At 33.3% G+C, this 8480-nt stretch overlaps 1 pseudogene; it reads right to left on the bottom strand.

Moving 5' to 3' along the window:
• Positions 1–1269: 1269 nt before the first annotated feature.
• LOC109236745 lies at positions 1270–3510 on the bottom strand (annotated as a pseudogene).
• Between the last annotated feature and the right edge of the window lie 4970 nt (positions 3511–8480).

The following is an 8480-nucleotide window of genomic DNA, read 5'->3' as shown; positions in this document are numbered from 1 at the left end:
TGTGTCATTTATTACTTATGTGCAAAATTTGAGGTCAATCGGAGATGGTTTGACAGTTTCGGAATCAATTTTAGAAGTTGGAAATCCATTAGTTTCAATAAGCTTGAATTGGGATGCGATTCGTGTTTTTGATGTTGTTTGATGTGATTTGAGGCTTTGACTAAGTTCGTACCATGTTTTAGGATATTTTGGTATGCTTGGATGGGGTTGAAATCGAATTGAGAATTTGAGTTATGGAATTCCTGCTATGTTCAGTTCTGGTGCAACCGCACCTGCGAGAAATTGGCTGCAGGTGCGGAGCCACAGAAACGACCAAGGGGTCGCAGAAGCGTCTCTGAGTGAAGTTGGGACATTGCGCAGGTGCGAGGAAGATTTCGCACCAGCGTGCTCGCAAATGCGGGAGGTTGGTCGCAGAAGCGGGATATTCTCCGGGCAGGAGTTTGGTAATCATAATTGATTAGTGGTTGTGTAGAAAGTATTCCAATATAAATTTTAAGACTCGATTATTTATTTAAAAATAAACAAAAACAAAGTGAAAGAAAATGATAACAGTTTTTGGTGAAAGAATTTTACTGAAAAATAACAGAAAAATTAAGATGAAGAATAATAATGAAAAAGAAAAAGAAGAAGTGACAAAAAATTTTGGACGGAGAGATTTTGGTGGAAACAGCCGAAATTAATCGAACCGTGCCGATACGAAAGAGAAACCGATATGAGTGGGACGGTTTTGAAAAGTCTAATTTTAGTTATACATAATAGAATAACCGAAAAAATAGTATGGTACAAATTTTATAAAATAACCGACCGACCCGAACCATTGACACCCCTAGTTCGCTCTCCATGTTCAGTCTTGGGCGTGCAGGAGGGGATAGGGTGTTAGTGCCCACACAAGCTATGGGTGGATGTTTGGTCTGTTTATATGGTTTTAGACAATTCTCGCCTCTTGATTAGCTTTTGAGATTGAATTAAGTCCAACCTCTATTTCTTTATCAAATTATACCAGCTAATTTTCTACGTCGCCGTCGAAATCTAACTGTATTGCTATGCTAGAAGCAAATAGAGTGGGGTAAAAAAAATTTACCAGAAAAATACCAAATAAGGTACAAATTAAAGTGCAAATGACTCTATTTTTTAACGTGCAAATGTTAGGATTTGCCTGATTTTCTTGCCAGTCATCCAAATATGACGAATGGAACTATGAAAATATAGATGATACATTAAGGAACGCCCAACTGGCAACACTTTTATTTAATAGCAATCGAGAAACACTTATATTGGTGAAACATAATAGTCAAGTTGCTGGAAATTCATCTTTATTCCTCCATCCAAGCTGAGAGTCCAGAACTCATGGAACAACATATCCTGCAACGAAACAAAAAAAGAATTTGATTAGGATCCTGATTTTGCAGAAAAAGAAGAGAACAGAGCCTAAATGGGTAGCCATTTGAAGTGGGCTTTTGAACAAATGGGCCTAGTATTTTTGTTTTAAAGCCTATACACCTTTCCCGACTCTGCACATTCAAAAATCCCAAAGATTCATTTAGGCTCAATTTGAGCCCATAGATTCATTTCGACAAAGTGTCACCTTAAATGCGAAGTACAAACGTCAAAGAACAAAAGTGAAAATAGCACGAGCTAGCCAGTTTCCCAGTAATGAAAAAATAGTCAGCATTTGTAAAATTATTTTAAAAAATAGTCACTATTTTGCTGAAACACGGAAAGTTCCAGCATAATATGTTTGACTATGGCTTGGGTATAATTTTCCAGCATATTATGTTGGACCTCCAGCACGGAAAGTTCCAACATAATATGCTTAATTATGGAGCTCCTATAAACTTCCAGCATATTATGTTGGAACTCCAGCACATTATGAAATCCCAGTACAATATGTTGGAATCTCATATGTAAAAAATTCGAACTCCAGCATATTATGCTGGAAATTTTCCAAATTTTTAAGGGTGTTTTGTTCAGATTTTATCTTTACATAAAAAATATACTAAATTTTTATTACTTTTGAAAATGTGACTATTTTATACTTTTTTTTCCCGAACAAAATAGACAGCATGCCCATGGAACTGACTATGTTTAAGTTTATCTTTTCTTGAATTAGATAAAATAACAATTTCAGGAAAAGTCACATGCAATTTTTATGAGATTACTACTTGTAAGCTTCCGCGCGGCTTTTCTACTTTTAGCCCGCGTCAGAAACTATACATATAGAGAGGGAGGGGCTATTATTTTAAAAGCGGTTATACAATATCACTTTCCCTATTATAAAGTGTCTAATATTACGTAAAGCTCCATGTTTTTAGTTTATCATAGCAAACCTATTGCTTAAATAATATAAATGCGGACAAAATTGCTTTAATTATATTCATATGTGTAGAAAAATTATACTTCTACATTCCATTGGTCATGATTTTTTTTCGTACTATTCTTCTTCAACCTGTCCATGAGTTTTAAAATGGAGTACGAAATAGCTTTTATTCAATTTTTTACTTTCTATATCCATCATTATTAATTATAGAAAAGCAATGGTTAGATTAAACTTACGTCCACATCTCTTCCCAACAGGTCTATTCTTGATTGTTGCACCTCTTGGGAATAGTGACAGCAATAGCAGGATTAACTCCTGCATTTTTAGCTGCTGGTGACAGTAATGCCGCGCATAGGCATTTTGGAGAAGTCTTTAGCAAAGCCCCAATTTTAGGACAAATTTTAAAAATAGCCAGATTTACAACTGGTCGTTCAAAAATAGCCAAATTTCAAAAGAAATCGAAATTTAGTCACTTTTTATATAAAGATAAATCTGAGCGAAAACACTGTTCAAAACCCGGAAAATACTCCAGTATATTATGTTGGAGTTCCAGCATAAGTATACTTGAACTCCAGCATATTATACTGGAGTTCCAGAATAAGTATGCTGGAACTCCAGCATAATATGATGAAGTTCCAGCATAAGTACACCAGAACTCCAGCATAATATACCGGAGTTCCAGCAAGTATATTGGTCCAGTATAATATACTGGAGTTTGGAGCACCGATGCTCCAGTGCCAGCAAAGTATACCGGTCCAGCATAATATGCTGAAGTTCATACACAAGTGCACCGAACTCCAGTATATTATGTTGGACCGGTCTCTATTGCAGCAAAATAGTGGCTATTTTTCATTGACTTGGTAAACGCTGGCTATTTTTGATTGACCAGTCCGAAAACTGGCTATGCCGTGCTATTTTTACCCAATTTTACCATAGCAAGCTGGAGGAACTTTTGTCCTTCCATTTTTGGCTGCTCCAAGACATGGAATTAGGCCAGCAGCTGGTGCATTCCCACACCCTCCTCCTTTTCCTGCTGCATTTGCTTGAGGAAGAAATGAATTATTATTTATAGTTAGCAAGTAAACAAGTATGGCCTCAAAGCAAATGTTATAAACTTTGGAAGCCATATATAATTTTGGTTAAAATAGAGAACTCCTTTCTTTCTAAGTGTGTAAGATATGCTTGGTTTTATGGAGTTGATTAGTGGCTTGGGTTTAGATAAGATTTTGGTTGTGGATGAATCATGTGAACTTGAAATGTGAAAAGGTGAAGCTTTTTGCTTAGTGGGGTGGTTGAAGCTACGTGGAGGGTTGGAATGGTTAAGTTTGTGCATTAAATCATTCAGTGTTGTAATGATTTTTTACATAAAAATTTGACACATTTCATTGTACAACAACATCCAGCATATTCTATTGATTTTCTCTTTTATTTAAGCTAAAAGGAAAATATCAAGATGAATGTCTACTAGCATATTGATTACTGTCCATAGAAGAGAACAATGTTTGAAGCAATAGTTATAAAGAGTATGCTCTTTACTTAAACAACACAATCAAAAAAATATACACTAACGAAAAACAATTTATCATGTTATGTCTTGGTTATTGGGCAAACCCAATATGTCTGATGGGAAAGTATCTCTAGGGGAGATATTTTATTGGGAATTTATTTACATAAATAATAAATTGTCTGTAGGGCAAACCCAATGTGTCGGATTCGCTATTTACATTTTTAAACCGGTATATGTAGAATATATCTTTTTTTTATACGATTACACACATATTATATATGAATTATATTATACATATATTATACATCTGTCAGCTATTTTTTAAGAAAAATTAACCCAAATAACCGACCACCCAACCACTTAAACTAATAGCTAGTGGAGGTATGATATATGCTAATTATGTATTATGTGTATAATTATGTATAATCAATATATAAACCATGAATATAGTTAGAAAAAGTAAACAATGAATGTTTTCGGCTATTTGTGTATACGTACCTTTAATTTAAGTAGTTGAGTAAGCAACTACTTTGATTAATTCTTCTACTTTATTCACCAATTGGATCGTTTTGTTGGGCCTACAACAAGACTTCAAATCTTGGGAGAAATTTAAAAATAGCCAGGTTTACAAGTGGTCATTCTAAAATAGCCACAGTTTCAAAAGTAATCAAAATTTAGCCACTTTTCATGTAAAGATAAATCTGAACGAAAACAATGTTCAAAATCCGGAAAAATACTCCAGTATAATATACTGGAATTCCAGCATAAGTATACTGGAACTCCAGTATTCAGTATAATATACCGATCCAGCATAATATACTGGAGATTGGAGCACCGTTCAGTATAATATACCGATCCAGCATAATATACTGGAACTTTCCGTGTGTTGGAGTTCCAGCATAATATGCTGGAAGTTCATACACAGGTGCACCGATCTCCAGTATATTCTGCTGGAACTTTCCGTGTTGCAGCAAAATAGTGGCTATTTTTCATTGACTTTGCAAACGCTGACAATTTTTAAATGTCCGAAAACTGGCTACCCGTGCTATTTTTACTCAAATCTTTCTTTCTCGGCCTCTCCCAAGACTTCTATTAGATGGGGCATGGCCCAAAATTAAGTGAAATATCAACAACAAATGACACTTAAGGCCCGTTTGGTAATACAAATTTTTTCACTTTTTTCAAAAACAAATTACTTTTTTTCGGAATCAGTGTTTGTCCATGAATATTTTAAAATTCACTTGAAGTTGTTATCGAATATTTCGGAAATTTTAAAAACTCCAAAAAACTGTTTCTCAAATTTTTCACTTTAAATCACTCATAAAAATTAAAAACAGCTCCAAATTATATTCATGTTCAAATACAACTCTGATTTTACAATTCTTATGTCCAAACGCCCACTTAGAGCCCCTTTTAAAGACTTAATGACTAAAACGCTCCTATTCTTGAGAAAAGACAAAACATGCCCCCTTTTGAAGATTTTAAGATCAGGATGCCCCCTCCTTTGTATGCATAGCTTCACCAATGGTCCTTGTCCTTCTTCTCATTGTTTTTACTTCACATTTTTCTTTGTCTTTTTTATTTTTTTATTTTTTTCGCATTTTGTTGTTATTTTTTTCTCTTTGTTTTTTCTTTCTAATAAAATTATGTACTCTTATTCATTTTTTTCTTATTTTATTTTCTTTTTTCTGTAGTTATTTTTTTTTAAATTTTTTCTAGTAGTAACTCTCTCACTTTTGTTTAGTTTATTTTTTACTATTCTTAATTTTATTCTTTTTTTTAAAAGTCATGTAAAAGTCACTAGTAGAAGTAGAATGCAATAACAGAGTATTTTTATAGGATTTAATAAAACTCTCTAGATATTTTTACTGTTCAAAGGGTGATGAATTAAGAAAACATGAAAGATGGCTAGATCTAGTTAGATTCATCAACTATTATACAGCAACGAAAAAGAAACTAAGCAAAGATAAAGAAAATATAAATCACACGAGTGAAAAGAGTAACCAAGTTGGGACTTAAGAATAAGTCTATGAAAGATCAAATATTCAAACAAATAAATCGAAATCATAAAAGGAAACATAATCAATACATTGTAGTTTGTTACTCATAATCGCTATAATATCTTATGTCTTGCTAGTGAATATGCTGGAAATAATTTAGTTTCAATAGGAGTTGCAGAATAGGTTTGGGAATTGGGATTTTTAGTTTTAATTACTTGTTGGCTTATAACCATTTTCATAATTCCAAGGCCCAAGGAAAAATTTAAGGCATTATTATTTTTAAACTTAATATACAAATATATTTTTCACATGAAATTTATTTGGTATGGTTTGATTTTTTTTTTCGATTTTTTTTCACAAAATTAAAAACCTACCATAATTATCGGTATGGTTATAGATTTATTTAAAGACCTACGATTTTATTATAAAAACCTAAAAATTAGTTCGGTATGGTTCGACTCGGTCGATTTTTAAATAGGAATTTTTACCTCCTATAGCAAAGGTTAACACCTTATTTATTTTAAATAAATACCATTTAAAAAATGTTATATTCTATAGATACCTTTTAATGTTCATAGCAAAATATCTAATTTTGGTTACCTCCTACCCCTAGCCACTAAATACGCTATTCAATTACACTATTTTCTTTCTCTCTCTACTTTGATACATGCTATTCTCTTCCCCCACTCCCTAAAAACACGATGCTCAATCTCAAAATTCCTCTCACCCACATCACCTACCACATAACATAAACTGCAACAGAACAAATTCACATCAAAATTACGTTTTCTAACTTGATTCTTTCTCATTTCCTGTCGGAGTTCGCGTTTTATTTGCCAACTTAGATGCCCAAAAACTAGTAGTTTGTGAATTCCACACCATTTGTCTCTTCCTTCTTTCGGGTCCAATTCAACTGTGTAACAGGGGATCTTGCTCCTTCTGCTACTCAATTTGATTATTTTTTTTCATGTTGTTTGCTCTGGTGATTTAGGGGTTTTTTAGATGGATGATGATGAAATTTGCTGTACAGAGTTGAAGATATGATTGACTTCTACAGTTACTGCTAACAAAGGATGATGAGAGACAAGAGGGACATAAGGCCTGTAATTTTGATGTTGAATTTGTAATTTTGATACGTGGGAACAGTGAGATTCAGGATTTTTGTTCGACGGCAGATTCGCCGGAAATTAGGGTTTGTTCTTGAACAAAGACGACGGAGTTTGGGGCTGAGCAACTTGATTTTCTGTTAATATATTTCAATGTATTTTCAACGTATCACGCTATATTTTCATGTATTCATTGTCTTTCTTTTCATTGTAATTCAATGTATCTTGTTGTATTCCATGTATTTAATTGTATTCACTATCTTTTTTTTTCATTGTATTTCAACGTATCCCGCTGTATTATATGTATTTCATTGTATTCACTGTCTCGCTATATGCCATGAATGTATTCATATATTTTTTTTTTAATTAATATAATTTACGCATTCAGATGTATTATATAATTTTTCTGAAGTTTGCTATGTTTTTGGGGTATTTTTCGGTTGAGAATCTTTTTTATAACTGAAAATACAAAATTTGTGTGTTATAATTGAGTTTGTTGAGTTATATTAGGAGTCTATTATGTTAATTGATTCACTTTCTGTTTAAAAACGGTGTAATCCCCTGTTTCACACCGTGAATACAGTTGAATACAATAATTTGTCCAACTGTAATTCCATGTTTCACGCCATGAATACAGTCAAATACACTCGAATGCAACAACTGATTAGCTGGACTTCCCCGATTCACGCCTATTTTTGCTACTGTATTCATGAATACAGTAGCTTAAATACATCTAATACATCTTATAACAACAGAAAACGTATCTACAATCCGTAATATAGCAAATGGTATCTATAGATAGCTAATTACCACTAAAAGATAGTGCTTTATGAAAATTTCTCTTTTAAATATCCATTGACACCCCTAGCGTAAACAATATAAGATGGGAGCCCAACATCGGATGAAATGAAAATTGGATGGGCTTGACTCTGATTCAATGATAAAAATAATGAATCTTGTGCGTAACTCGGCCCTAAAAACTAACTGATAAGTTAATATTGTCCGCGAGCATACGAAGAAATCAAACGCCCCATCCATAGCCGATGACGCTAACAAATGGGAGTATCACTCAATAAAGTAACCATACCACATTAAGACCCAAATCACTCTCTATTCTTTCTACTTTTATAATCTACTTTCACTACAAGAAAATAGGTCTTTAGCGAAGGGATTTATGGTCGTTAAAAGTATGATCCGGTCGCTATTAACCAATAACATCTGTAAAAATTTTGGTCATCATCGGCCGTTGATGCCCCCGACGTTAAAAGTTTACGACCAGATTTCAATCCGAACGTTGAAGAGTCTTTAGCGGCGACATAAAATCCGGTCGTTATGCCTCATTTTAACGATCAAATTTCCCTTCGTTAATTGTTAATCTGGTATATAAAACCCTTTTATTACTACAACAAATCCCTTCGTTAAAAGTGATGTTTGCAGTGAAGTTTTCCATGGACTAATTGTCACACTCTTGCATGAACAGCCGAAATTACAACCAATTCATTAAATTTTAAATACATCCAAAATATATAAAACAATTAATAATCGTAAAA

This window comes from Nicotiana attenuata, unplaced genomic scaffold (genome assembly GCF_001879085.1).
Source record: "Nicotiana attenuata strain UT unplaced genomic scaffold, NIATTr2, whole genome shotgun sequence".
Classification (NCBI taxonomy): domain Eukaryota; kingdom Viridiplantae; phylum Streptophyta; class Magnoliopsida; order Solanales; family Solanaceae; genus Nicotiana; species Nicotiana attenuata.
The sequence above is the reverse complement of the archived record's forward strand: the minus strand, read 5'-3'. Positions and strand labels throughout refer to the sequence as shown.